The sequence below is a fragment of the Acinonyx jubatus genome, chromosome F2, assembly GCF_027475565.1.
Source record: "Acinonyx jubatus isolate Ajub_Pintada_27869175 chromosome F2, VMU_Ajub_asm_v1.0, whole genome shotgun sequence".
NCBI lineage: Eukaryota > Metazoa > Chordata > Mammalia > Carnivora > Felidae > Acinonyx > Acinonyx jubatus.
This window is the reverse complement of record NC_069394.1, coordinates 72,677,587-72,703,475: the sequence shown is the minus strand read 5'-3', so window position 1 is coordinate 72,703,475 and position 25,889 is coordinate 72,677,587. Positions and strand designations below refer to the sequence as shown.

The 25,889-nt window shown below is 43.6% G+C and overlaps 1 protein-coding gene across 7 annotated transcripts in view; it reads left to right on the top strand.

The window, feature by feature from the left end:
* Window positions 1–25,889, top strand: part of FAM110B (family with sequence similarity 110 member B) — a 142,977-nt gene that overhangs the window by 44,138 nt on the left and 72,950 nt on the right. For 3 of the 7 annotated variants that reach the window (XR_003415170.2, XM_053208600.1, XM_053208602.1), the window contains one exon: window positions 22,968–23,045. The exons of 3 other annotated variants lie outside the window; for them this stretch is intronic. The gene's annotated coding sequence lies outside the window, so the exon portion shown is untranslated. Of the gene's footprint in view, window positions 1–21,017; window positions 23,046–25,889 lie in introns of those variants that run through there. One more of the 7 variants, XM_027042906.2, reaches the window with a different exon arrangement.

Here is a 25,889-nt window from a genome sequence, read left to right as displayed (position 1 = left end):
TTTCTCTGCTTCCATAAGCTACAAGTTTTGATTTGACCGTTATAATCAAGGGCTAAGTTAGAACACGTAATGTTATTGGACTGAAAATAATGTTATTCCTTCTTTTTAGATACTGAACCCTATACTCGATCCAGGATATTGCACTAAAATTGCGTTTATGGTGAAGACATTTTAAAATTGCAGATGTTAATTGATTTAAAAATAGTACATATGCGTTTTTATTCAGCTGTTGACCAACAGGGCTTGGGTGCCTTTTCCTGATTGTGTAGCCAAAGGCAACAGTAATGAGGCTTGTGGGTGCAATGTCAGTGTCAACGCAGAGATGATAGCGCGTGACCTCTCTGGGTTTTGGCTGCTTTTTGATACAGATCGTTTCCCGCAGCCTGTCTGTTTCTAGTTTATTCACCCTTCTAGGTTACCTGGATCTTCTGCTCTGCGGATTGTAATTTTTTCCCAGCGAGCTCTCCCCATCTCCTTTCATAAGTGAGGGAGACTAGTTAGGTGATGCTAACACAGCCTCTATAGCACGGTTTGAGAGGTACTCTGGCCAGCTGTAGCACACCGAGGTAGTGCGTGAACTCTGTGTGCCAGAGTTTATGGCGTAGGACTGCACTTCTAATATGCTAGATGAAGATGTGGGTGAGGAACTTGTCTCCAGTGTCATGTTATGTTCCGCTACCTAAAAGCTATGATCTATAGGGAGGAGCACCTGGGTGGCTCAGTCGGTTAAGCGTCCCGCTCTTGATTTCGGCTCAGGTGGTGATCTCACGGTTCGTGAGATTGAGCCCTGCGTCAGGCTCCACGCTGTTTAGGACTCTCTCTCTCTCTCTCTCCCCCTCTCCCTCTGCCTCTCCTCCCCCCACCAAAAATAAATAAAATAAACTTAAAAAAAAAAAAAAAGAGCTACAATCTGTGTCCAAACCCGTTATCAAACCTCCCTGGATCCTTGTAGAAGAAGTGAAATAGATATAAAGCATCCGGTCATTAGCATGCCAGGCCTTTTCGTGATTTCTAGATGTCCCGCTTCACACCCTGGAAACGGGCCTGGCTCCTGTTGGCCCCGGAGACTTTGAGTGACACTTTCAACTTTAGAACACATCCCTCTCCCTCAGGGCACCGGGGGCAGACGCTGTTTGCACTGTAACCAGTGAGATGGTTTTACAAGGGTAGGGCACCCGGGATCGGCTGGTATTTAAAGAACGCGAACAAAAGCGGTAGGTGCCTTGCGGAGGCACGAGGCTACAGCTTTTGGACAGTTATTTCCTCCTAGGATTGCAAGTCTTATCGATGGCTGATTGTGCAAACTGGAGTTGTTTGTCCACAGAGCATGCCTCTCCCCGCAAGGAGAGGCAGCTAGTAAATGTCAGCCCAGGGCCGGCAGCATGTGGCTTCAGAATGCCCAGCCCCGGTGGCCTGTTAAGGATGACGCATGTCAGTAATCAAAGCACTCGGGTGTCGTGGGCGTTTACTTTTTCAGATGTAATAAGTACTTCAAGCCATGGGTTTTGCCTTGGTCAGAAAGTTGGGATATAAACAACGTGGTCTCGGGACGCCTGGGTAGCTCAGTAGGTTAAACGTGGGAGTCTTAATTTCGGCCAAGGTCACGATCTCACCGTTTCGAGATCGAGCCTTGAGTGGGTGGCTCCGTGCTGGGTGTGGAGCCTGCTTGGGGTTCTCTCTCTCTCCCTCTCCCCCTTCCTCCCCCTTCTCTCTCTCTCTCTCTCTCTCTCTCTCTCAAGAAAATAAATAAATAAAACAGCGTGGTCTCATAAAAACTGTTTCTTATAGATCAAGAGTTAATTTTCATTCCGGAAGAGATCACCAACTAACCCTTAAACCTACGACAAGTTATTTAATCTCTCTCTGCTTTGATTTTCTTGCCCAGTGGATACTCCAGATCTGAACGCTTCAACAGTGGTTACCGTGGGCACGCAGCGTTCTGGGTACTGCGCAACTTATTCCCTCATTTGATCCTCTTAACAGCTCTGGGGTAGGGTCTGCTATTATCCCCATTATAAATGAGGTCACTGAAGCGTAGAGAGGTAAAATAGCTTGTCTAGGGTTCCACAGGTAACAGTAGTAAAATAGGACTTGCATGTAATCAGGATGATTCTAGAATTGCATTCCCTTAAATGATACGTGGTACTGGCTCTCCAAAAAAGTGGTATAATAGTCACTGATTCCTTTGTATTTGGTGAACGTACATTTACTCTTTTGTGGGAGGTATTTGAACCAATGAATGTGACCGCTGTTTGTCTGGTACTTTAATACATTCTGCGGGGGCTGCACAAAGTACCGTGCTACTTAGGAATGACTTCCTGCAGCAGCGTGGATTCCTACCTAGACGTTGGGGTGCTCAGAGGCACCACATACGCTGGTACAGATGAATCTTGTGTTGGTCCTAGGGGGCCCCTCGCACAGACCACCATGATCATGACATCTCTTAGACTGCGTTGTCCACAGCCTGTACAGTTGTATGCCCAGCTTTTTGCAAGATGACAGCCTTATTTAGAAAACTTTCGGGGCGCCTGGGTGGCTCAGTCGGTTAAGCGTCCGACTTCGGCTCAGGTCACGATCTCACGGTCCATGAGTTCGAGCCCCGCGTCGGGCTCTGTGCCGACAGCTCGGAGCCTGGAGCCTGCTTCCGATTCAGTGTCTCCCTCTCTCTCTGACCCTCCCCCGTTCATGCTCTGTCTCTCTCTCTCTGTCTCAAAAATAAATAAACATTAAAAAAAAATTTTTAGAAAACTTTCATGAACATGTAGAAAATGTAGTGTACCTATGATCCTAGTTCCTGCTTTATAAACTCACCTTAGTGTATCAAAGCTACCTTTGAATGAAGTGAAAAAAATAAATACTTTACATAGCAAACCTCTAGATGCTCAAATGCCCATGTGAAAGCAGAAGCTACCAGGTAAATAGAGAAGCCGTTTGGAATGCCACAGAAGAATCAAAATAAGCCCCTGTACTAATTTCTAATTTACAGGGACGTTAGTTGGCCAGACTGTGTGGGTATTAGAATTACAAACTCATCAGCTTAGTAATTTTGCAAATTACAGACCTCACCCAGCAAGGTCCCAAAATAAAAGCCAGTTTGAACTATTTCAGCTGTCACTTAGCTTCAAGGCAGCACAACTCACGCAATACATCAGATTGTAGAGATTCGTGGATGCTCTTTAGCCAAGTGCCACTTCTGGCTAAAAGCAGGTGGCACTTGGAAATTCTCATGAGACAAGGACAAAATACTGTGTGGATGGATGGACACAAAGCCCTCAAACTGCTGTACCCACTAAGTATGCTCAGTAGTAAATAGGTTATATAACATCTGTACTATGTAGTGTTAGGAAGTAATGAGTGAACCAGGTAAAAATAAAGCTATCTTCTTAAGCAGCTTTAATTGGTGAGAAGTTTAAGCGTAATCGTCTGTTGAAAAGTTGTTTAAAAATTAGTGAAGTGAATTAATTGTAACCTGACAGTAAGTCAGTGTGATGTACGCGTGTGCAATTAGAATAGTTATGGCCACATTTATTACAGGGGGAGGCAGAGCCCTGAGTGGGCCACATTGCGGGGCTCAGAGGACACTAGAATTGCCTTCTCTAGCCGCTCAAAGCAGCTCTGGATACGTCAGCAGTAATCACGGCTGCACAGTGGGGTCCCCTCTCTGACAGCATGGTCACACTCTCCCTTGTTGCTCTGTGGTTCTTCCAGGTGAACATCGCCTAATAGAGGTTTGTGGTAAGCTCCGTGAGGGCAGGAAGTCTGGTGTGTTGGCAGCTGTCTCCCCAGGGCACCTAGAGCAGTGCCTAACACCCAATGGGTGCCCTATGAATAGTCACCAAATGGAATGAATTCAACTGTGTCCCGATCTAACCCCATATTGTATATTAATACCCGGTCCATGGTCCAGTGATCCAGACTTCTGGGACTTCTGCATTCTCCGAAATGATCTGTATGTTTTGTGGCGATTCTGAAGAGTGCCCGTTTCATAGATGAGGGAATTGAGGCACAGGGAGGTCGTAGGGGGTCAGGCATTACCTTTCAGATATAAAGGTACGCCCTCCTTAAGTGCGTCATCACCCGTTAACAAACCCAGAATAAACAGAATGCCTTAGTACCACTTATACAACTATTTCTTCTTTGACCTTTCAACTTTAGGAACCCTCTTAGAGCAGAGATCTGAAGAAGGAACTCCGTGTGTACATCTTCCCATAGCTGGCCACATGGACTCGTATTCACATTTCTTGATCTTCAACTTGTATCGCCTACTCACGTCCACTTTTGCAAGAGGATAACTTACGTCAAGTCGGCGATTACCAGTCGTCCACTTCAAAATACGACGTCTCCAGCCTTACGCTAGACTGTGTCATTCTGCCAGACGTTGGCTGTGGGGTCTTGGTTTATTAGTGGTCACTCTCCAATGGAAAATGCAGTGGCAGGTGGCTTGACAAATGCTGGAGAGGATTTGCTTTACAGGCCATAGCTTGAACCGGGGAGCCCGCGACACGCACGTGGCAGATTTCCAGAGCTGATGTTGTTGGGCAACCGTGAGGCTAGCACACTTTCAAACCAGGAGAAAGTCGGGTGGGAGAGTTCCAGAGAGAAAATACTGGTGGTGGTAGGGGGCGTCTTCGAACGATACCGAAATCCAGTCATCCCAGGAGCAAATGTGGAAATCAGTAGATTTCTTTCCTTTGAAAACAGTAAAGACTATGTCAGAATGAGATACTCTACGTTTTTGGGAAGCGGTGATACGAGCATTCTGAAGGATGTCAAATGATGTAGTAAGTCAATCCAGCGGTCCCTGTAGGGAAGAGGAAAATACCAGTTACCCGAGTTTTGGCATCATGGTCTGTGTTTGGTAGGGTGCTTGTCATGAGGTTTGAGGACTAGCTGTATCTGAGGTGCACTTGGGAGCTGCCATGTTTGTTTCTTCTTTGTGTCCTCGGGGTTGTCCCCAGAGGCCACTGGGCGTGGGCTGTGGTTCCAGGCACTGAGGCACAGCGGCTGTCCAGAGGCACGAGGGACTTCCCGAGATTGTAATGAATCGTGTTCTCTTTCCGCCTCTCTCTCTCTTCACTTTAAACCGATGTTAATCAAACAATGATACTTCGTAAATCATTGAAGAGGCAATGTCCCATCAAACAGGAATAGAAGAATTCTGTCTTTGTACAGTTTATACCTGTTTTGGTAAATGACTGCTCTCTTGTCATACGTAAGAGGCCATTTCACGTGGGTAATGGATATCGGGATTTTAGTTTTTAAAAACAGCTTCGTGCAGGAGGTTATCGTGCTCGGTCACCAGTTTGAGAATTTTGAAAAAAAAAAAAAAGCTAATGGCAAAGTAGGACTTGATTTAAACTTTAGCTTCTTTCTTTCAACTCTCTTTCACCTTCTACAGAAGTTATTAGCATGAAAGCCTAATAGATTCACACTCCCTGGGTTATATATGTGCTGCTGAAATTCAGCATTTGGTTCTCAATACATGCTTAATAATCCCTAAACCCAGCCTGAAACTCTAGGGTGCTTAGGCATAGTTCATTATTACGAAGCCAGTCAGCAGTGAATTACTTAGCTGTTTTGCAGTGGTTTTTCTCTTACTTAGTCCCTTTCAGATGCACCTGCAAATTCTCTTCAGGAAAATTATCTGTTCGTATTTGGAGGATAAAAATAGAAGCTTTGAATATTCCTTTGGTGCAGGCTTGGTGGAGAATATTTTGGTGCTGCTGGATATTTTTCATTTTAAAAAGAGTGTTCACGTTGATCTCACTGTTGTTCTTACCCTGCTGAGCCCTGACCCCGTCACCTCCACCGCCGCCGAGTCCCTTCCTTGCCTCATACCTCACAACATGTCAGTGGGTTCTGTTGTCCTGTTTGTGCTCACCCTGGTCCTTTCTTTCCCCTCTGCCTTCTCTCGGCACTGTCTCTTTTTGGTACTTTCTGGAGGTTCTCCATCCTGATACACAAATCTGGGACACTTTCATTCCTTTTCCCCCCTGGCCTCAGGACTTTGTGACTTACTGCTCTGTTTTCTGTTGTCTTCTAGGTCAGGGGCTCTCATCTCCTCCCTTTCCTGTCCTCTTTGTTCATTCCCTTACTATGGCTGAAATGTGCACATCCACCAGGGGTCTCGCTCAGCCATTTGGTCATTTTCAACCTGGAACATCCCATTCAAGCCTGCTTCCAGCTTTTCTTCCCGCAGTGATTATCTCAACATTTATGTCTCTTGCTAGATTCACTTAATCGATAGTCTACCCCAAACTCAAATTCACGAGGACACGAATGGATCTCCAGATCTTCCTGCTAATAAACCAGTATCTCTCCTAGCTTTTCTGCTAAAGTACCACTGAGCTTCTGATACGGAGGAACCATCTTTGGAAAACCTTGGAGAATCAACCACACTCCTGGGCATTCACTCATTAAGTGGTTTTGTTCCTTGACTTGTTCATATTTGCCCTTTTCTTTCTCTCTTTACTGAGTTCCAAGTCGAGTGCCCATCTTCTTTCATCAGATGGCGTCACTAAAGCTGTTGCCAGCTGGCTACTCCATCCCTCAGGGGTTCCATTTCCTGTCCAGCTTGTGTGTTACCTACAGGTGCATCTTGGTAAAATGCTGTCTTCATGTTACCTTCCTTCTTAAAAACCTTTTACTAACTCCCACGGACTGTGGGGGGTAAACGGTACAGATGGGGGTAGGGTGGGCACCTACCTGCTGCCATAGACGAGCTCTGACTTACCTTTCCAGTCCTTTCTGTTCTCCAGCTTGGAATCCTCCCCGTCAGCTTTATTGACCTGCTTGAGATCTTGAATGCTTTTGGCAAACCCTGCTCGTTCCTCTGCTCTCACCCGGGCCTAGAGTCCCCGTCCCATTTCCTTCACTTAGCCCAGTCACGGCAATATGTGCTGTCGCCCACAAAATGGAAGGGTCACCTCGTGCTTCCCTTAAAGACAAGACTCTAAATGAATTTATAGCACTTCCTGTCTTAAGATCTCGCAATTAGCTTTGAGTTATCAGTGGGTCTCTTCGCTGTTTTATTTTTAACTGTGGTAAAAAAAAAACACAACATAAAATTTACCGTCTTAATTTCTAAATGTACAGTTCTCAGTGGTGGTGTGTTATTGTTTTATATTATTTTCAATTTTTCATGGGTTTATTAGCCACATCTCAACCGTTGATACATAAACTATTTAAAGACTTGGGTTCCGTACTCTTGGCTGCATTGCCTTAAGTCAGTGCATTCGTTATGTGCCTGTTGTTTCTAAACACTGTGTTTTGCATCCCCGACTTTGTCTAGTTCACACAGCAGATGTTAAACATCTGACAACTGAGTTTAAGAAATTTCTTTTAGGAATAATTTTTGGTGGTGGAATTTGTAAACAGCTTGTATAAAGAGTCATAGCTCATTCGTTTAAAAAGTAAATGCCAAGCAAGACAAGCATTATCAGGGGGGGAATTTTCTCACTTAAGAGAAATCTTTGTAGAGTAATAGGGATTAAGGTTTTTATTTCCTCCCAACAAGACTAGTGTGATAGATACTTGAGTGTGTGTGTGTGTGCGTGTGTGCGCTTTTAAACTGTAGTGCTCAGTATTATCTATTAGAATCATTCTGTCTCCTCAATAGCATGGTTATTTTCATTTTATATTGCTGGGTCAAGAATGAAAGGTTTCGTGTTTGATTTAGGTCACACTCTCATATACTCTGTTTCTGGGAAGTCACTTTGGCTTTTGTACAAGTTTCTGGTTGGGGAATTTTAGAAGTTGGTGAGCTCGTGTCCCCTTCCCATGGATGGGCACCGTTTTGTGGTACTTAGGCTATTGTTTCAGACATGTGCAAACTCGGTTGTGATTAAGAACTGTCAACTACCTCTCATATGTGAATAGATGACAGTGGATAGAAATACTTCATGAAAATCTCATTTTCTTTAATGAGAAGAATGCAGTTGGTCACAATCCTTAGGCGTACCTACAACAAATGTCCGAACTGCCCTGAATTAGATCAGATATTTCTTTGTAACTCTTAATATAAGTCTGGATGGATGGAAGGATGGATGGGTGGAAATATACGCTTTTCCCCCCAAAATCTGTGATTTTATTTTGCTCATTTTTTGTCTTTAATTTCATTGCATCTTCTTTCTTTCTTTCATTGAAGTATAGTTGACGTTCAATGTTACTTTAGCTTCGCGTGTACAGCGTAGTGATTTCGATAGATCTGTACGTCATGCTTCCCTCTCAAGTGTAGCTGTCATCCGTCACCACACCACGCTACTAAAGTACCAATGATTATGTGCCCTATGCCGTACGTTTTATCCCTGTGATTTATTCATTTCATAACTGGAAGCCTATATGTCCCCCTCCCTATCACCTGTGTTGCCCATCCAGAAAGTAGTATGGAGGAGTTTGGAGGTCCTCAAAAATTTAAAAATAGAAAGACATATGATCAGCAATTCCACTACTGAATACTTACCCAAAGAAAATAAAATACCAAATACTAATTCAAAAAGGTATATGCACCCCTATGTTTATTACAGCATAGCCAAGATAGAGAAGCAACACAAATGTCCATCTATAAGTGAATAGATATAGAAGAAGTGGTGTATACACACACACACACACACACACACACACACACAGAGGAATATTACTCAGCCATAAAAAGGAATGAGATCTTGTCATTTGTGACAATATGGATGGACCTAGAGAGTATTCTGCGAGGTGAAATAAATCAGACCCAGAAAGACAACTACCTTATGATTTCATTTATATGTGGAATCTCAGAAACACACACACGCGCGCGCACACACACACACACACACACACACACACAAGCAAAAAACCAAGCAAATGAAATGTACACTTTCTGAATGGATTGTTCAGCACCGTCACACCAAACGTTATATAATACCCAGGTTATACCGTATCTTACACATCATACATACCAGTAATAGTACTGTATTGATTTAAATTGTTTATCTCAATTCTTAATAGGCTTGTTTCTCTCGCTCTTAATAGCGTGAGGGTTACTGGGAAGCAGGGGCTGATTTATTTATCTGTTTTTAGCGCCTAGCAGAGAGCCTAGCATGGAGTTGAAATGAAACAAACTTCTATAAGTTGAAATCACAGCAGAATTGCTTATAGAAACAAAATGAGATGCTGAATATTTATATTTTAATAAGTATTTACTCATAGGAAAAGCAATAGGCAAACAGCCTCTGGTGCTTACTTTTTCTTATAATATGTGGCTGTCACATGTACCTTAGCATTCCCTAGAATTAGTCAATAAGCACTTACAAAGGATACTGCATATAGTAGATAGTCAATTACTATTTTGATGAATAAAAGATGGACACTCTCCCTAATATACATCATAGGAACCTAAACAAGCTATAACATTGTTGTCGCTTTTATTGATGTTAGCATTAGTCTGTTGCAGAAGGGTTGATTTCTATTTTAACATTTCTGAGAAGTATTGCTTTTTTTTGCATGCAATACTTTAGAATAGTCACTCTCATTAAAGATGTATGCGTCCTGCTTGGCCTCAGATTTCATGGCTTCATAGGAAGGATAGAGATTTCCTTCAGTGCTTCTTATGCTTTTCTTTCTTTTCCACTTGTTGGTTACACATTCATGCTCCTGAGGATAGTTGGCTAATCCTGGGAGGTGCTTTTAGGGTAGTGTCATTTTTATGTGAACAGAGGCTGGCTTAGAAGAAAGCATATTCGTTTTTCTGGGTCTGGTAACAGACCTCCGCAGGCAGCCATTTGTTACCTCACAGTTGAGTTGCCCCCCAGTCTGTCATGGCTCAACTGGGTCCTCTGCTTATAGTCTCACACTCAGGGTGTTGGTCGGACTGTATTCTCGGTTGAGACTGTGGGGAAAATTCAGTTTCTAAGCTCATTCATGTTTTTGGCAGGATGGAGATCCCTGTATCCTGGCTATCAGCCAAGGGTGCCCTCAGTTCCTAGAAATTTCTAGAAACTACTGGCAGTTCCTTGCCCTGGGCCTTCTCAGGTGCCCTCTGACTGACCCTAGCAGAATCTCTCATCAAATACCTCTCACTTCTGAGCTCTTTGGTTTCTCTCCTGTGACCAGCCAAAGAAACCTCTCTGCTTCCAAAGGATCCATGAGATCAGGTGAGGTCCCTCCAGATAATCTCACCATCTTAAGGTTAATGCACCATATGGCATACCTAAGCATAGTAGAATCCATTATATTTACTGTCCTGGGACCATGCAGGGTGTGTACTGGGTTGGGAATTCCTGGGGACCATGTTAGAATTCTGCCTCCATAAAAAGTTCAGTTAAGATACTTGGGAAAGACCAAATTTACCTTCATACTTATACTTTGAGATCCTGAAGACTGTGTTTCATGGGCTCTCTCTTTTTCAACCTTACTATATTTCTAAGAGAGAAGTAGTCTTTCATATAAAGGGATGTTTTTACAGTCAGGAGGGCATAGGGTTGAATGTTTGTGGTTTTCATTTATTGATCTGTATTGTTTCAGACAGTCACTCCAGGGCCAGTGGTGGCCAGATGTGAGGACGGGAGTCAAGTGAGCAGAGTCTGCAATTAACATGGAAACCAAATTGACCCGAGTTTGGGCTTCATCCAGGAGAAGAACTTGACAAGTGAGGCCATAGGGAAGGCAGTGAACTTGACAAGCCAGGCCATAGAGAGCCTCCCTCAGTTCAAGACCAGAGAAATGACTTGCCAGAATCACTGTTTTTTGGCAGATTAACCTGGAAACTGTATTATGGTTAGAGGGGAGAAGCCAGAAGCAGAAACTAGCCAGAAATTCAGAAGTGAATGTTTATTTATCCGTGGCAAGGGAGATTCAGGAGTTAATTATGTTTCTTGAGTTACCTTAATAGCAGTAGTGCTAGTAGAATAAACAAGAGTGGGGGAGCTTAAACCAGATAAACGAGAAAATCAGACTGCTTTTTGTGAGTTGTGATCACCTGAATAGCATCAGTCAGGTTTCGTGGAGACCGTGGATAAATGGTTCTCAGGCTGCGTATCAGGTAAGTGATCAGTTTGTTGTTAACTTACCCACCTTTGCAGTTGGGTTTATACGTATTGTTTTAGGTGCATATACATTTTTCTTATCGTCCAAACAGCTTTGCTAACCAGAGACACATGGGGTAAAATGGATACCCAATGTGTGTTTTACAGGAAGTTGTATTTCACACTTATAGCACTTGGCTTTGCCTGTTCCCCTACCCCTGGCAAGAAGTAACACTCCTTTAAATGAGATGGGTAGTGGTTCCGTAACATTTATTACTACAGTGACAGGTTGTTGCTTCTGAATACCGTACTTCTCTGTTTAAATCACATACTCTTGGTTTTCTTGGAGTCAGTATTCCAAAGGAGTTTGGCTTTTACTTCCTGTTCCCTCCATGCATTTTTTTGACTGAAAGATTCTTAAGATTAGAAACAAACAAACAAACATAGAAGTCCTCCCTGGGCCTGGGAACCAGACCGTGAACATATCCGCTTGCACAGAAGTATAAAACTGCTGGTTTTGCAAATATTCAACGTGGAGTTCTCACCGCACAGTTGGCTGATAAAACTCTAGATAAACTAAAACTACAGAGCTTTTGTAGCCTGAGAAGGAGAACACATAGCTTCATCTTTGTGACCAAAACTGGCAATGCAACTACGGTAAAAAGAGGGCATAGTGATCTGTAGGTTAGCGATGGGATCGGAGACATTGAGATGCTGAGGGTTTTAAAGGAAACCTACGTAATAAATCACTTGTTCACTCAATAAATATAAAATTTTTTTTTAACGTTTATTTATTTTTGAGACAGAGAGAGACAGAGCATGAAAGGGGGGAGGGGCAGAGAGAGAGGGAGACACAGAATCTGAAACAGGCTCCAGGCTCTGAGCGGTCAGCACAGAGCCCGACGCGGGGCTCGAGCTCACGGAGCACGAGATCATGACCTGAGCTGAAGTCGGATGCTTAACCGACTGAGCCACCCAGGCGCCCCACACTCAATAAATATTTATTGCTAACCTGCCCCAAGCCTGTTCTTCGACAGCTGGGGCTAGAGTAGTAAACAAAAAGAGGCAGTAAGTTCTGCCTTTGGGGGGCTTATATTTCGGTGAAATGAAGCAGACGTACGGAAGATAAATATACGAAATATTTGGGACTTCGAATGGGCAGAAGTACCACACGGGAAACTAAAGGGCGGGGGGATAGATGTGTGTTGTAGGAGAGGGCAATTTTAGAGGCTGTAGCAGGCAGGACTCTGTACTGGGTGGCGGGGCCAGCGGAGTGTGGAGCGGGTGATGAGTGTCACTACCGTGATGCGTTACTGGATGACGTTATGTAAGACTCCATCTTAGCAGACTGGGCTAGAGTTTCTCCTGCTGGTCGTGGAGAAGTGAGCCGTGGGAAGGCCACGTGGCAGGAGACCGGGAGCGACCTCTCGGAGACGAGAATGGCCCCAGCTCGCAGCCCCCCAGGAAACCCGGGACCTCAGTCCGCCAGCCCCCGGGGACTGAATTTTGCCAACAGCCACAAGAACTCAAAGGGGGGCACCTCGATTGCAGCCTTGTGTGACCTTGAGCTGAGGACTCTGCTATGGGCCTTGACGGGAACAGTGAGATGCTCACTGGGTGTTGTTTTAAGCCGCAGGGTTTGGGGTAGCTGGTTACACAGCAGCAGAGACCTGAGGCAGACAGAGAGCCAAGGAAGGCCTGACTGCAGCTGGGGGTGGGGGGGGGGGGTGTATTTGAGTCAAGCCTGTACCTGAGAGACTACATGCAGATTTCTGTGGGAAAGGGCCCAGGCAGTGGGAGCGGCCAGAAGAGCAACATTTATGGGGTGGAGGGGAGCCCCATGCTATCAGAAGTAAGGTCAGAGAGTGTTTGGAGCCAGAGTGGAAAGGGCCCTTGGGCTGTTAAGGTTTTGGCGTTTGCCCTTAAAGGCAATGGGAAGTCATTACAGACAGAAGGGTGACTGAATCTGACCTTCCTTTTAACAAGGTCTCCCTGGCTGCTGTGCTGACACTGGACGAGACCAGTAAGACACCTGCAGTCACTCAGAGCACAGGTTTGGCCGCTTGAGCCAAGGTCCAGCTGTATGGGTGGGTGAGGAAAGGTCAGGTTCAGGAAATATTTCAAAATCGAGTGTGTGGGATTTAATGACATCTCAGATGCATAGTGTGATAGAGGAGAATAAAGGATGACTCCAGGGTTTCTCACTAAAACACCTGGAAGGAAGGTGCTGCCATTGAAGATGATGGGGACAGGATCGTGGGGCCTCGTACACTCGAGCTGCTGCTGACGTGCAAAGGGAGACAGTGAATTGCTGCTGAGCGTACCAGTCTGGCGTTCAGGAGAGAAGACAGGGAAGTAGTTAGCACATGTACGGGACCTAAGGCCACGAGGACCCTAAGACCGTCACTGTAGACGGGCAAGAAAGAGATTTAAGACCGAAACATTGGCGCGCCAGTGGAATATCTTCAATTATTTTATCTCAGGGATGAAATGTTTTTCTCTTCCTCTCCAGAATGTCAGCTCACTTTTTCCGTTTGCTTTCAACATATGGTATTACCTGCTGGACCCTGGTGGGAAGATTCCAGCACAAACTAGGAGCAGATCTCTTCCTCCTGAGGGCAAATAGATGCGTAAGCCTAGAGCCTCCTAGCCCCAGTTTCACAAGAGCAGGCAAAGCATTTATATATCCTACCCTGACCTCAGCTTCATTACCAAAGAACAGATAAGCAGTCAGTGTGGCTTTTCAAGATGGGGTTTGCAGAAGACCCGTGGCTCGCTCGTATAGTTTGCTGTATTTCTTCAGTTAGACACAACTCAACTGATGGACAAGAATGGGAAGGCACCCTCTGGGGATTTAGTAGATCGGGAAAGATCAGAACTCCAAAAAGCAGGGCAGTTGGGAGGAGGTGAGAGAGCAGTCCCTGGACCCCTGTGAAACCTGCATTTATCAAGAGCCCTGGGGCTGGTGTATGTAGCCCAAGCCTCGTCGGGGTTGGTGGGTGTAGGGAGAGGCGTGACCCTCACAGGCAAAAAAGCCTACCTGTGGATACATCTGTGTTTATGTAAGTAATCCCTTTAGTTTGTAAATTTCTCTATAAGGCTAGTTACATATTTATTCACAAGTCTTACAAATGAACAGTTATTTCATTGTACTTTCTCTCTTTTTTTTCTCTTTCTCCATTTTCCATCATCATATCAGGTGGGTCATTTAATCTAGTATTGAATTGCTACATTGTCAAAGGTAGTACCTTTTTTAAAATAGAGTCACCCAGGTGGTGATATAAAATCTTTGGGAGCTGAGACGGTTATTCATACCCTCTCTTGCTCCAGAAAGGGCTTGAGCAGCAAACCTGAAGAGTTTGGGTTTCAACTGGTTGGCCCTTCTGGAATGAGGACACCATGCTGGCCTTGTCACCTGGGACAGTGAGCAGTGGGGTCAAAGGGCAGCAGTGCTGGATGGTATGCACCCTGATTTATGGTGTTAGCCTGCCTGTCCTTTTCTACCTGCCCGGAGCATTTGCTTAGACCCGACCGCAGAGCACAGGATCTTTGTTCCCCTCTGACTTCATTTGCAGAAAGCTCACCCTTCTCCCACCTCTGTGTGGCATCTCCCCCCCCCCCCCCATTTTGGGTTATATTCCCTTTTGGCATTTAAATACTTACCATGCCCATTCTAAGGATTTCACTTCAATTAATTTTCCTTAAACCTGTGAACACGAATTCTTTTGTGTCATTTGAGAAGAAGACATCATGCTTTTCCCCACTCCCTTAGTGTCGTGTATGCTTTCAAAGAATGGCATTTTCAGTGCCCTTTTCAAGTTGAGTGAATCAATTGTGCTCTTAAGTAACAGCAGTGACTTTTTTTTAAAGATGCTTTGGGCCTGTGGAGATCCAATCCTGGTCAAGTGAAGCCTTCCTTTGTAAGAACCCTTTCCTCTGGCCATCTTGAGTCACGCATAGGACGTGCTGTTTCCAGCTGGGATCAGCATTGACACCGGCTAATATGCTGTGTGCAAGAAAGCATAAACACCCTCAAGTCTTCTGCTTCTTGATAAAAATTAGCAACCTCCAGAAACTCAAGAAACATTTGCCACATCTAACATTATATACTTGGATGCAAAGCATTGCTTGCGTATAGTCCTTTTTTTTGCTCTGAAGCATCAGTTTCCGATATAAAAGACCAGATTCCCCTCTGTTTTTAGTCTGGTCTGGAACAGAGGTTGACAAATGATGGTTCATGGGCCAAATCTAGCCCACTGTCAGGTTTGGTAAATAAAGTTTTATTGGAACACAGCCACGATCATCTGTGTATGTGTTGACTGCGGCTGCTCCGTGCGGTAGTAACACAGGTGAGAAGTCATGGCAGAGACTTGTGGAGCCTAAAATACTCACTATCTGGCCCTTTACCGAAACGTTTGCCAACTGTGGTCTGAAATCTGTAACTTTTTTTAAACTAAACATTTTCGGCCATAATCCAATTTTGGAATCATCGCTATTTCCATCTTTTTAAAATTGTCGGGGAGAATCCATTGAGAAAACAGCCAGTGGTTTAAAATACATCAAAATTCAGCGTTGTTTGGTTGTCTAATACCACTTCCCATTTTCACAGGTTATCAAAATTTGTTTAACTTAGGAAGCATAACGTGTGGCAATGTAAAATGAAAAGCATCTCAGGTCACGCTGAAAGAGAACATTGGCATTTCTACAGAACCTGAGTATTAGGTTACATTTTCACAGGGCTTGATAACATTTAGAACTAAAATCTTCACGAAGGCATAATTCACACGTCTCTGGAGGTCTCCCTCGTAAGCCACCCAGTTTGACATGTTTATAGCCTAACGGGAAGGCTGGATTTCCTTGGACTAAAATCAAATGAGAGGCTAGTTTGCATAGGTTTCTTTGTGTGTGCGCACGTCTGGGAAGACTTCAGTGCTTTTCTGGTACGTTAATTACATTTTCATAGTAATGCACGGCTTCTTTGAACTGCCGTTTCCTTTTCCATAGGCTTTTGGTGGCTAATGTGTGTTCCAGCATGATAAGGACAGATGATCCCCTCTTTCCTGGTGCTCTTGCCATCCCCGTCACTGGAGCAGTTGCAGGGTACTGCCCTATGACCCGGACCCGAAGAGAACATCCTCTCCACGGCGGTCTTGGGCTCTGAGGGCTAACGCAGGACACAGAGCTCCGAGTGAAGTCTGTGCTTTCAGTGGGAACGATCTGCCTTTCTTTCCCATCCGGAGCTGGTAAATGAGGGCGACAGAGGGGCTGTGTTAAATGTGGCGAAATCTAATTACCGCTTGATTTATAGCCACATCCACACTATAGCTGAGGGGCGAGTTCCCTGCCATGAAACACACTCCGCCGGTTATGGGCTGGCTGAAGGGCTCTGCTGTCCTCCGCCGGCCCCTGCAGTAGGGCTGCTCTCCTTGGCGAGGACACCGGGCTGGCTTACAGGTCCACAGCCTGGACGACCTCATGCCAGGGCCCCTCAGGCACATGATGCTGGCATGGGTGAGGTCCTGCTGGGCTTGCTGGACACACACACACACACACACACGCACACACACACGCACAATGCACATTGAGACAGCTCCGTGCGCCATTTTTGGCAAGGCTGCTCTTGTCCATTTCCAGGGCACTGGGAACTGAAACTAGCTTATTTTCCTAAAGAATAGAACTGGAGGCCCTGCCCTCTTCCTCATTCTTGTTTCTCGTGCTGTTGTGCCTCAAGCTTGAGGACCTGCATTCTCCAAAGTGGAATGCTTTCCATCGAGAGACCCCCTTTTGTGACCTGCCCCGCCACCCCCCCTTCCCGGTCACCTGCAGAAGCCCCTGCGAAGGCTCAGGAGCTCAGAGGCAATCGTGTGCCTTCATGGTTGCAAAGGCGCCTGTCAGGGTCCCCTGCCAGGGCGCCCCTGATTCGACCAGCCCCTGCTGGTAGCCTTGAGGTCACAGACCTCTCGGTTCTTGAACTGTGGAGTGGTGACAATAGTTAGTATCTGCCTCACAGAGTCATTGCGAGGATTGAGCGATTAATGGGTTCGTTCATGGGGCCAGGTACGCAGACGGTATTCAGTGAAGGGAAGCCGTTCCTGGGCCGGAACTTCACGGGAGACTAGCCTCAGTCCTGTGTTCTCTTGTTTCTTCTTTTCACCCGCCCTCACAGGTGGGCAGCTTGCATTGCTTTGAATTTCAGACGCATTGTCACTGGGGACAGGAGCTTTATCACTGATACGTTTTAGCATCATCTGCGTGCAGCTTGACTTTTTTTTTTTTAATTTTCTGTAGACAGTGCACCCCCTTATTAGCTTAAGGGGGCCAGCACCCCTCCCCTCTCAAAGCTGTGAAATAGCTATCCACACAACTTTCTCTCTAAGCGAACACTGCGTCTTAAAGAAATTAAGTAATTTTACCTACCTCCCGGTAACCAGTAAGGAATAGAACAGATAATTTGAGCCCAAGACCGCCGTAAAGCCTCCTCTGGCCTCAAGACGCTTCGCCGTGAGCTCCTTTCTGTGACACACAAGTCAGAGAAAATGGCAAGTAGGTACAGTCTTTTCGTATCAAATATGTTTTGATTTCTTCCAGAAAACTGCTTTATTACAAACATGAGACAAATAAAAGAAAAGTTGGTCAGGTAAAGGCAGAAGACGCAAAAATAACTTACCGGAAAGGCGTCTTAAATGGCTGCTGACAGCAGTTAACTGTTGGAAATGAGCTTTCCCAGGGCCTGTAAATAGAAAAAGAGATTCTCAGGCCTGATAAAGTCATCTAAAGAGAAAGGTACAATGTGACATTCACATGCGTGAACTGTACCTGACATAAACTCATGTCAAATTGAGTTCCCATTTCTTCTTTATGTGTACGCGGCATTCTACATAGAAATAAGAGGTTGAAAAATTCAGAAGAACTTAAAATAAAAATAGTTTTGTGAAGGTGTGAAATTGGTAATAAAACCTTGAACACTTTGTAGTGAGACTCTGTTGGTAATAATTGGGCTTTTTATACAGTATGGGATTTTTGGGGGGTAAAATTTACAGATCTTTAGTGTCCAGTCTGGTAAGGAAGGTCTAACAAACCCAAACACTGTTACAACGCCCCTAATAAAAATGTGGACCCTTTCCTTCACTCCCACAAGTTCTCTCTTGCCGTTTTGCAGCCCTATTTCCCCTTTTCCGCTCCAGATGAAATCATTGTTCTGATTTCTATCACCATAAGTCAGTTTTATCTGTTTTTAAATCGTGTTATCGGTGAAATCACAGTAAATGCCCTTTGTCCTGTTTCCTTTCACTCAATATCATGTCTTGGAGATTCATCCATGTTGTCGTCTCTCTCAGTGGCTGGGTCCTTTTACTGCTGAGTGGCACCCCATTGTGTATAAATGGCGCGATTGGGTTTTCTCTGATCTTCTGTTAATGGATAGTTGGCTTGTTTCCAGTTGGACATTTTGAATCAAATTGCTAAGAGCATCGCTCAACTGGACAGATGTTTTCCTGTATCTCGGACATGACCCCTGAGTGGAATTGCTGGCTCAGAGGCCAGATGTTTGATTAGCTTCCGACTGTCCCATTAGCACCACGTGAAAGTTCCAGTTATTCCACGTCTTCGCGGACATTTGGTGTTGCCTCTTTATTTTCAGTGATTTGAGTGGCTGCGAACTGATGTGGTTTGAAGTGATGGGGTTCAGAGCCGGCGGCCCGGAAAGAAATCTTGAGACGACTTTGGTGCAAAAAAAGGTGGTTTTGTCAAAGCACAGGGATGTGACCTGTGGGCAGAAAGAGCTGCCCTGACACTATGATGGGTGACGGATTTTATACCTTCAGGTTGAGGGTTAGGAACAGCATAAGTCTCTAAGGAATTTTGGAAGCAAGGTTTCCAGGACCTTGAGGAGGCTAGCTATGGTTAGGAAAAGGTCATTTACGACTGTTTCGTAAACTCTCAGTCATGACACCCTCCAGATGTAGATCAGTGGGCCATATGCTTGGAAACATATATCTTGGAGAGGTAGAGATAAATAAAGGACGTTTCCAAACGAATTTCTATATGTTAAAGTAGACTCACAGGATCCTAGGGGGTCGGGCTAAGATTGTCTATTTCCCTTAGCCGAGTGTCCACATCAAGACAGTGGAGCTCTCAGAAGAAGGTCACCCTGCCTGTCTCAAGGACTTGTCAGTTGTAGGGAAATTTAACTTTGCCTTTGTTTCCCACATCATGAGCTAGTGTCTTTTGGGGTTTAAGTTTGTGTTTCCCTCACGACTAATGGTGATGAGTACCTACCTCTTTGTGTGCATACACGTCTTTTGTGTATCTTCTTTTGCCAAGTGTCTGTTCAAGCCTTTTTCCCCTTTTAAAAGTGGGACTGTTGGTCTTTCTGTTACTGGTTTGTAGTTCTTTATTGGTTCTGTCTAAAAGTTCTTTTTCAGATGTAAGTAATAGATCTACTTCTCCCATTTGGTGTTTGCCTTTTCATTTTTTCGATAGTGTCACTTGATGAGCAGAAGTTTTGACTTTGGTCAACGACCAATTTGTTAATTAAAAAAATGTTTTTTAATGTTTATTTTTGAGAGAGAGACAGAGTGTGAGTGGGGAAGGGGCAGAGAGAGAGAGGGGGAGACACAGAATCCGAAGCAGGCTTCCGGCTCTGAGCTGTCAGCACAGAGCCCGACGTGGGACTTGAACCCACAAACCGTGAGATCATGACCTGAGCCGAAGTCGGGCGCTTAACCGACTGAGCCGCCCGGGCACCCCATCAATTTGTCAATTTTTTAACAGTGTTTTTCGTGACTCTAGAAAATTTTTATCTACTTCGGGGTTGCAAAAATATTTTCATCTGATTTTTCTAGAAGCTTTACAGTTTTAGATTTTAACTTGTAGGTCTATGATCTATCTCAGGTTTATACTTCTGGTGTGAAGTAAGGGTCAAAGTTTACTATTTTTCTAATGAGTATCCAGCTGTTCCATCATCATTTATTGAAATACATATCATTCTCCATTGAATTGTCCGAGTGCCTTTGTCAAAAATCAGTTGTGTATTTGTGGATCTATTTCTGGACTCTTCTGGGTCATTGCTCTAACAGTTGCTTCTTACTAACACCATAGTGTTGGCCTTTCATGTCTTTCTGGAACAGCTTAGTGTCCTTCCCGAGGAGGAGGAGGACACTTTCTTATCAGTGCAAACACAGGTGACTCACCGTCTAGGTTCCATACAGTGGGACACATGAACACAAAGTGTGAAATATCACGGATGTTTGACGCTGACATGGAATTTTGCAGGTGGAATGTGTTTTGCAGTTGGATGAGTTCAGTTTATTCAGATATCAAAAATTTGGTGTAATACATTCCATTTCACTGCAATTTGGGTCAGAGAACAATGCTGAAAAGAAATATGTACGAAGGCCTGAGTGAGCACAGACTACAGAGCAGCCCCAAACTAGTAAATCAAAAAAGGAAGATCAGTTAATTGATATTCCAATTAATATCACACAGCTGGGTCCAACCAGGGTTCAAAATGACGGTGCTTCAGTACAGCTCCCTCTTGGTTGTCGGTGCGGTATTTTTTCTTTCTTGAAAAATACATCCTTTCCAAAAGGTACACAGCACGAACATCTTTTGGCCTCTTTGGGGAAAACAGAAATTACGTTTGTTTCCGAAGGAAAAAAAAATCAGAGAAGAAATTCTGTGTCAGCTCCGTTGCTGAAAATGAGGACATTTGAAGAACAGTAGCAACTACAAATCAAGAAAGGTCTTCCCTCTCTGTGCTTCCTTCCCTGGCCTGTCCTCAGCTGGGGTTTGAGGCAGGAGGTGTTGGCCCTCTCATCTGGAGCATCCGAAGGAGTTGGCGTGTCGATTCTCATCCATTGGGCCCCCCGTCACTAATGGTGGAGAAGCAAAACCCGTAAGATTTTTGTGTCTACTTCACCCCAAAAGCCAGGATCCACCCTTTTCACTGGAAGCGCTGTGCTCATTATAGACAAAATAAAATTGACTAAGAACCACTGTCTGTACCCCCAGCTCGTCCTCATGGAACGCCAGGAACCATCTTTTAAAGCCTGGCATCGACTCACATCACATCCTCAAATTGTATTTGCTCTTAAACACCATTAAAAACAAATGCAAAGATTATCCTTCGCCTTTGGAGGAAGATGACTGAAATGGCCCGTGCTGCTTTAGAAAATGCGGTGGATACCATCAAGGTATCAGGTGGACAGTTTCTCTTGCCACCCTCTGAGCTCCTATGGCGCTTTTCCGCTCACCTGTTAGGTACTTTATGCCATTTATTCCTAGTGCAGACCATTTCTGTGATGTTAACTTAAAAGCCTTCTATGTAATTTAGTACACAATCCACTTGTGTAGGCTTGACTCAGACTTTAAGATAAAAAGCATTCATCACGTGCTGTTCCATGGAAAAGGAATTTAAACTCTCCTCTTCAGAAGAAGACCTGCCTGCAGTAGAAATAAAATAGCTTCTCCCTGAATGGAGCGCTGATTTGGCAAAGATCACGAGCAGTCAAGTCAAGAGGAATGTAATTGACTGCCTGAAATTTAAATTAGCTTGTAATCTGACTTTGAAAATAAAGCCGAAGAGAGACGCGAGAAAGTTTCCTGAAGGTGAATTCATGTCCTTCCCATCGCTTCCAGTTTCAAGGTTAATAACATACCCACGATAAAAGTAATATGCAGTGAAGCTTATCTTTTCCTGTGCTTGTTCTTCCTGATATACTGACGCTGTGCTTAGAAAACATACCCTACAGAAAGAGAACCCACATCCGCAGAAATGATTTTCAGATATCGCCACAGATTTACACACTGTTTCGGTAATGTTTGGAGGAGGAACTTTCCCCTTTATTGTGTCCATAAAGCATAAAGTGACAACCCAAGAAAGAACCTTAAGTAAGTAACACAGATTTTCTTGTTTGTTTAGAAAGTCGTCATAGTTTCAGAAGATTCTTTCTCGTCAAATAACTTATTCATTCTTGAGGGACACGTTATTTTTTTCTCCTTAAAATCACTGAGTGGTGAAACGCTCCAGGAGTGGAACATGAGTTAAAGGAAAAGGGTTCCCTAATTATTGCCACTGCCTTTAACAGGACTATGTAATGAAAAATTGCTTCTTTGCCCTAAAAGAAAACATGGAAAGAATGTGTACATTTGGAAGTAGGAACAGGAGACATATAGGGAATCCAGATACAGAAACTGGTCACCGTGCATGAAAAACTTAACATTCGGGGTGCCTGGGTGGCTCAGCGGGTTGGGTGTCCGACTTCAGCTCAGGTCATGATCTCATGGTTTGTGAGTTTGAGCCCCGTGTCGGGCTCTGTGCTGACAGCTCAGAGCCTGGAGCCCGCTTCGGATTCTGTGTCTCCCTCTCTCTCTGCCTCACCCCTGCTCACGCTCTGTCTCTCTCTGTCTCAAAAATAAATAAACATTAAAAAAACCCACTTAACACTCAAAAAAGAAACTGGGGGTGATTATTTTCAGCAGGAAAAAAAAAGTCTTGACTTTACAGGTAATTACACACTTAATAGTATATATAGATGGAATAGGGCTCAGGTTGCTGCAAGGCAGATTTCTTTTAAACAAATCCCACTTGCACATTAATTTCTATTGTGGAACTTAAAAAATTGGTCCCTAGATGTAATAAAATTATCTTTAAAATATACACGTGTAAATGGAAATGTCTTTCTGACAAAACCATTGAACCATTATCTATTAATGATACTGAGCTAGGGTTCACAAGATTTTTTAAACTGTGAAAGTAAAAACAGTATCTAGGCAGACACGCTAAAAGGGGATTGTTTCGCTTTACCTTATTTTAAACTTGATTCCTGCTGTAGTAGCAATAATCCATAAAGCTTCAGACACCTGCCAAGGTCCCAGTCGATCTTGAAGCATGCTAATGTTTCTAACTTTATATCCAAAGAAATTATTTTCCATTTTCTACAGCACTTAAACTTACTGGCTTCTTTCCAGACGTCTGAACCTGGCCATGTCTTCCAAGTACGTAAGAATGCTTTTAGATAAAAGGAGAGAATTATCCAAATAACTAAGGTAAGGAATATCTGAGCTGCACTTAGCAATGAGGGCTTGTGTGAGTGCCAGCAGAGGCTTGCCCTGATGTCTAATAATCATCAGCAAATTGGCTGACAATCCAGGCTGAACTTTTGGTTCCTACTCTAATGGTTTCACTTACGGCTGAGAACAATTAGCTCATCAAAATCGTGGTTGCTGAGGCTGCTGCTTACTGCCTGATTCCTCACCTGCTGGTTAGCAAGGCTGAGTTGCACCTTGCAGACTGGCTGTAGGCTAGATCTGTCCACCGGGGCAGGGGGGGCAACAAGAATCTCCAGGCCGAGACATTACAGGGGCTCTACTCATTAAACACTGGCCACCCTAGGTTTTTCTTTTCCTTGGGTGGGAGTGGGAAAGAAACACAAAGCTTTAGTAAATAATTTATGTTAGTGATAGCACAGTAGAAAAATTTTTTAAATTCAGTATAATATTCCATTAATTTTATACCCCATAATGTATGTAACCAATTGGCTATTGTTGAATGGGATTTCCTTTCTCTTTTAGCTCTCTAAGGGATACTGTGATATGACAAATACCATCACTCTATACATTTTTTCATATATCCTCAATTATTTCTAATTTATTTTTGCATATGGTCTGTAGGATGATTTCCCCATGGTGAATGGCCAGGGGTAAAGGTATACACATTTGTCACATTTTCAAGACATTTTCCCACATTGCCCCCAGGAAAAAAAAAAAAGCCATGCTCATTTAAGTTCCAGGATTTCTCGATGTTACTAACAAGCTCTTAACAGTATCACATTTCCCCTCTGGGTTGCACGCAGGGCATGATGTATTTATATTATATACTTATGTATATATTATGTATTTATATTATATACTTCTTTTTCTAAGAGAGGGTCGGTTTCTCTAATAACATGAATATCATTTGGCCTGGATGTTTAATTTTGCCATCAGCCAAGTGTGGAGAACTTAATGTTTACAAAATGCTGGGTACTCTCTAAATGCTTGTTGTATATATTAACTCACTTAATCCACATAATGTCATCCTCATGTTGTAGATGAGAACATTCAAGCATGGAGAAGTTAAGTAATTTACCCAAGGTGGCCAGCTGGAAAGGAGTAGATTGGTATAAAGTGTAATGGGATAGGAGGTGAGAAGTACATGATGATGTTATTCTAGCAACACAATTTCCCCCAAAGAATATCATTCAGGAGGATATAACTTCCAAAGTTTTCATATGACCCCTTTCAAGACACCTATCCTTAGGCTTTAAAGGAAACTTTAAACGTTTCAGAAAGACCCCAGATGAATTTCATAACAAATGATACTTGTTTGGATGAAGTAACCTTTCAAAGTTAGTAACGTTAAAACATAATTATGAACATTTCGTACGATACATACTTGAAGTGATTCCTTGAAGCTGTTGCTTAAAATAGCAGTAGGCTTCAGTCATGCAAGATTATATGCCTTGATTTTTGGACGGTAATTGTAGAGATGCCCTCAAGAACGGGGGCTGATACTATGCAGAACTGTTTACAATTATAGGAAGCTTCATTTAACTGAAATATTTAGGCATGCCGCTTTAGGAGTCAAAGCTACGATTTAGGACGTTAGTCCATTTATTGTAATTTAAAGTTGTGTAGGAATTATCGATGGTCAGTAGAGAAAGAGTCCAAGCCTGAGTCCTTTTGGTAGAACAGAGATTGTTGATAAGGTAAACACCTTCACATCCAAGAAGATGCCTGTCAGTGTCCATAAACCATGGTATGATTTGAGAACAGAAGAAAAGGTAATATGCTTAGGAATATTACTGCAAGCCAATTCAAAGTTTATTATATTATTCTATATAAGATTATTTATGTGTATATATTATATATGATATGTGTGATGTGTTTATACATTATTGTTATTATATATAATAACTATATATATAAGATATATATAAGATTATTTAATAATATTTAATTATTATACCCATGGGGTAATTAATTTTTTGTGTATAAGAACAAACATGATTTTAGCGAGAAAAGGAGCAAAATAGGAACAAATTGGAGTTCCTGAGCAAGTCCTAGTTTGTGGCTCCCCTTTCTGATTTCCCTTCCTTCCCAACAAGCTCTCTGGTGCTCACTGCCTCCCTCACCTGTAAATTCCATCAAGGAAGACGGTATATCTCAACCCATGATCACATAAGTAGGGGCCCAATATACATTTCTCGAGCTACTGAGGCAATGTCTCCTTACTATTTTTAGGTTTTCAAATAACCCTCTCTTCCTTGTCCTAAACTTACATTTCTTAAAGGCTACAAGTCAGAATGCTGAGGATTAATCTTACTGGTTATTTATTTATTTTTTTTAAGTTTATTTATTTACTTTGAGAGAGAAAGAGAGAGAGAGAGAGGAAAAAGCACACGTGGGGGAGGGGCAGAGAGAGAGGGAGAGAGAATCCCAGGCAGGCTCCGTGCTGTCAGCACAGAGCCCAACTCGGGGCTTGAACCCACGAACTGTGAGATCATGACCTGAGCCAAAACCAAGACCTGGACGCTTAACCAACTGAGCCGCCCAGACGCCCCTCTTATCGGTTATTTAAAATCATTCCCATTAAGGTATAGATCACTGATGTCTTATTCCACCACCATGGTTATGTTGTTGTTATTGTTAAAGTTTCTTAGTGATAGTAATTTTTAATTGCTCGAATGTCCATTCGTGCAAGCCTCCCTGCTGTCCGCATGTGTGTTCTGATACCAACATGTACTTACACACGCATGAAATGTCCTTGTGCGTTCTGCCTCATCGGCTGGAAAAAAAAAACATGTTTGACTTGTAACTATATATAAACATAAGTGAAAGGAAGGTAGGAGT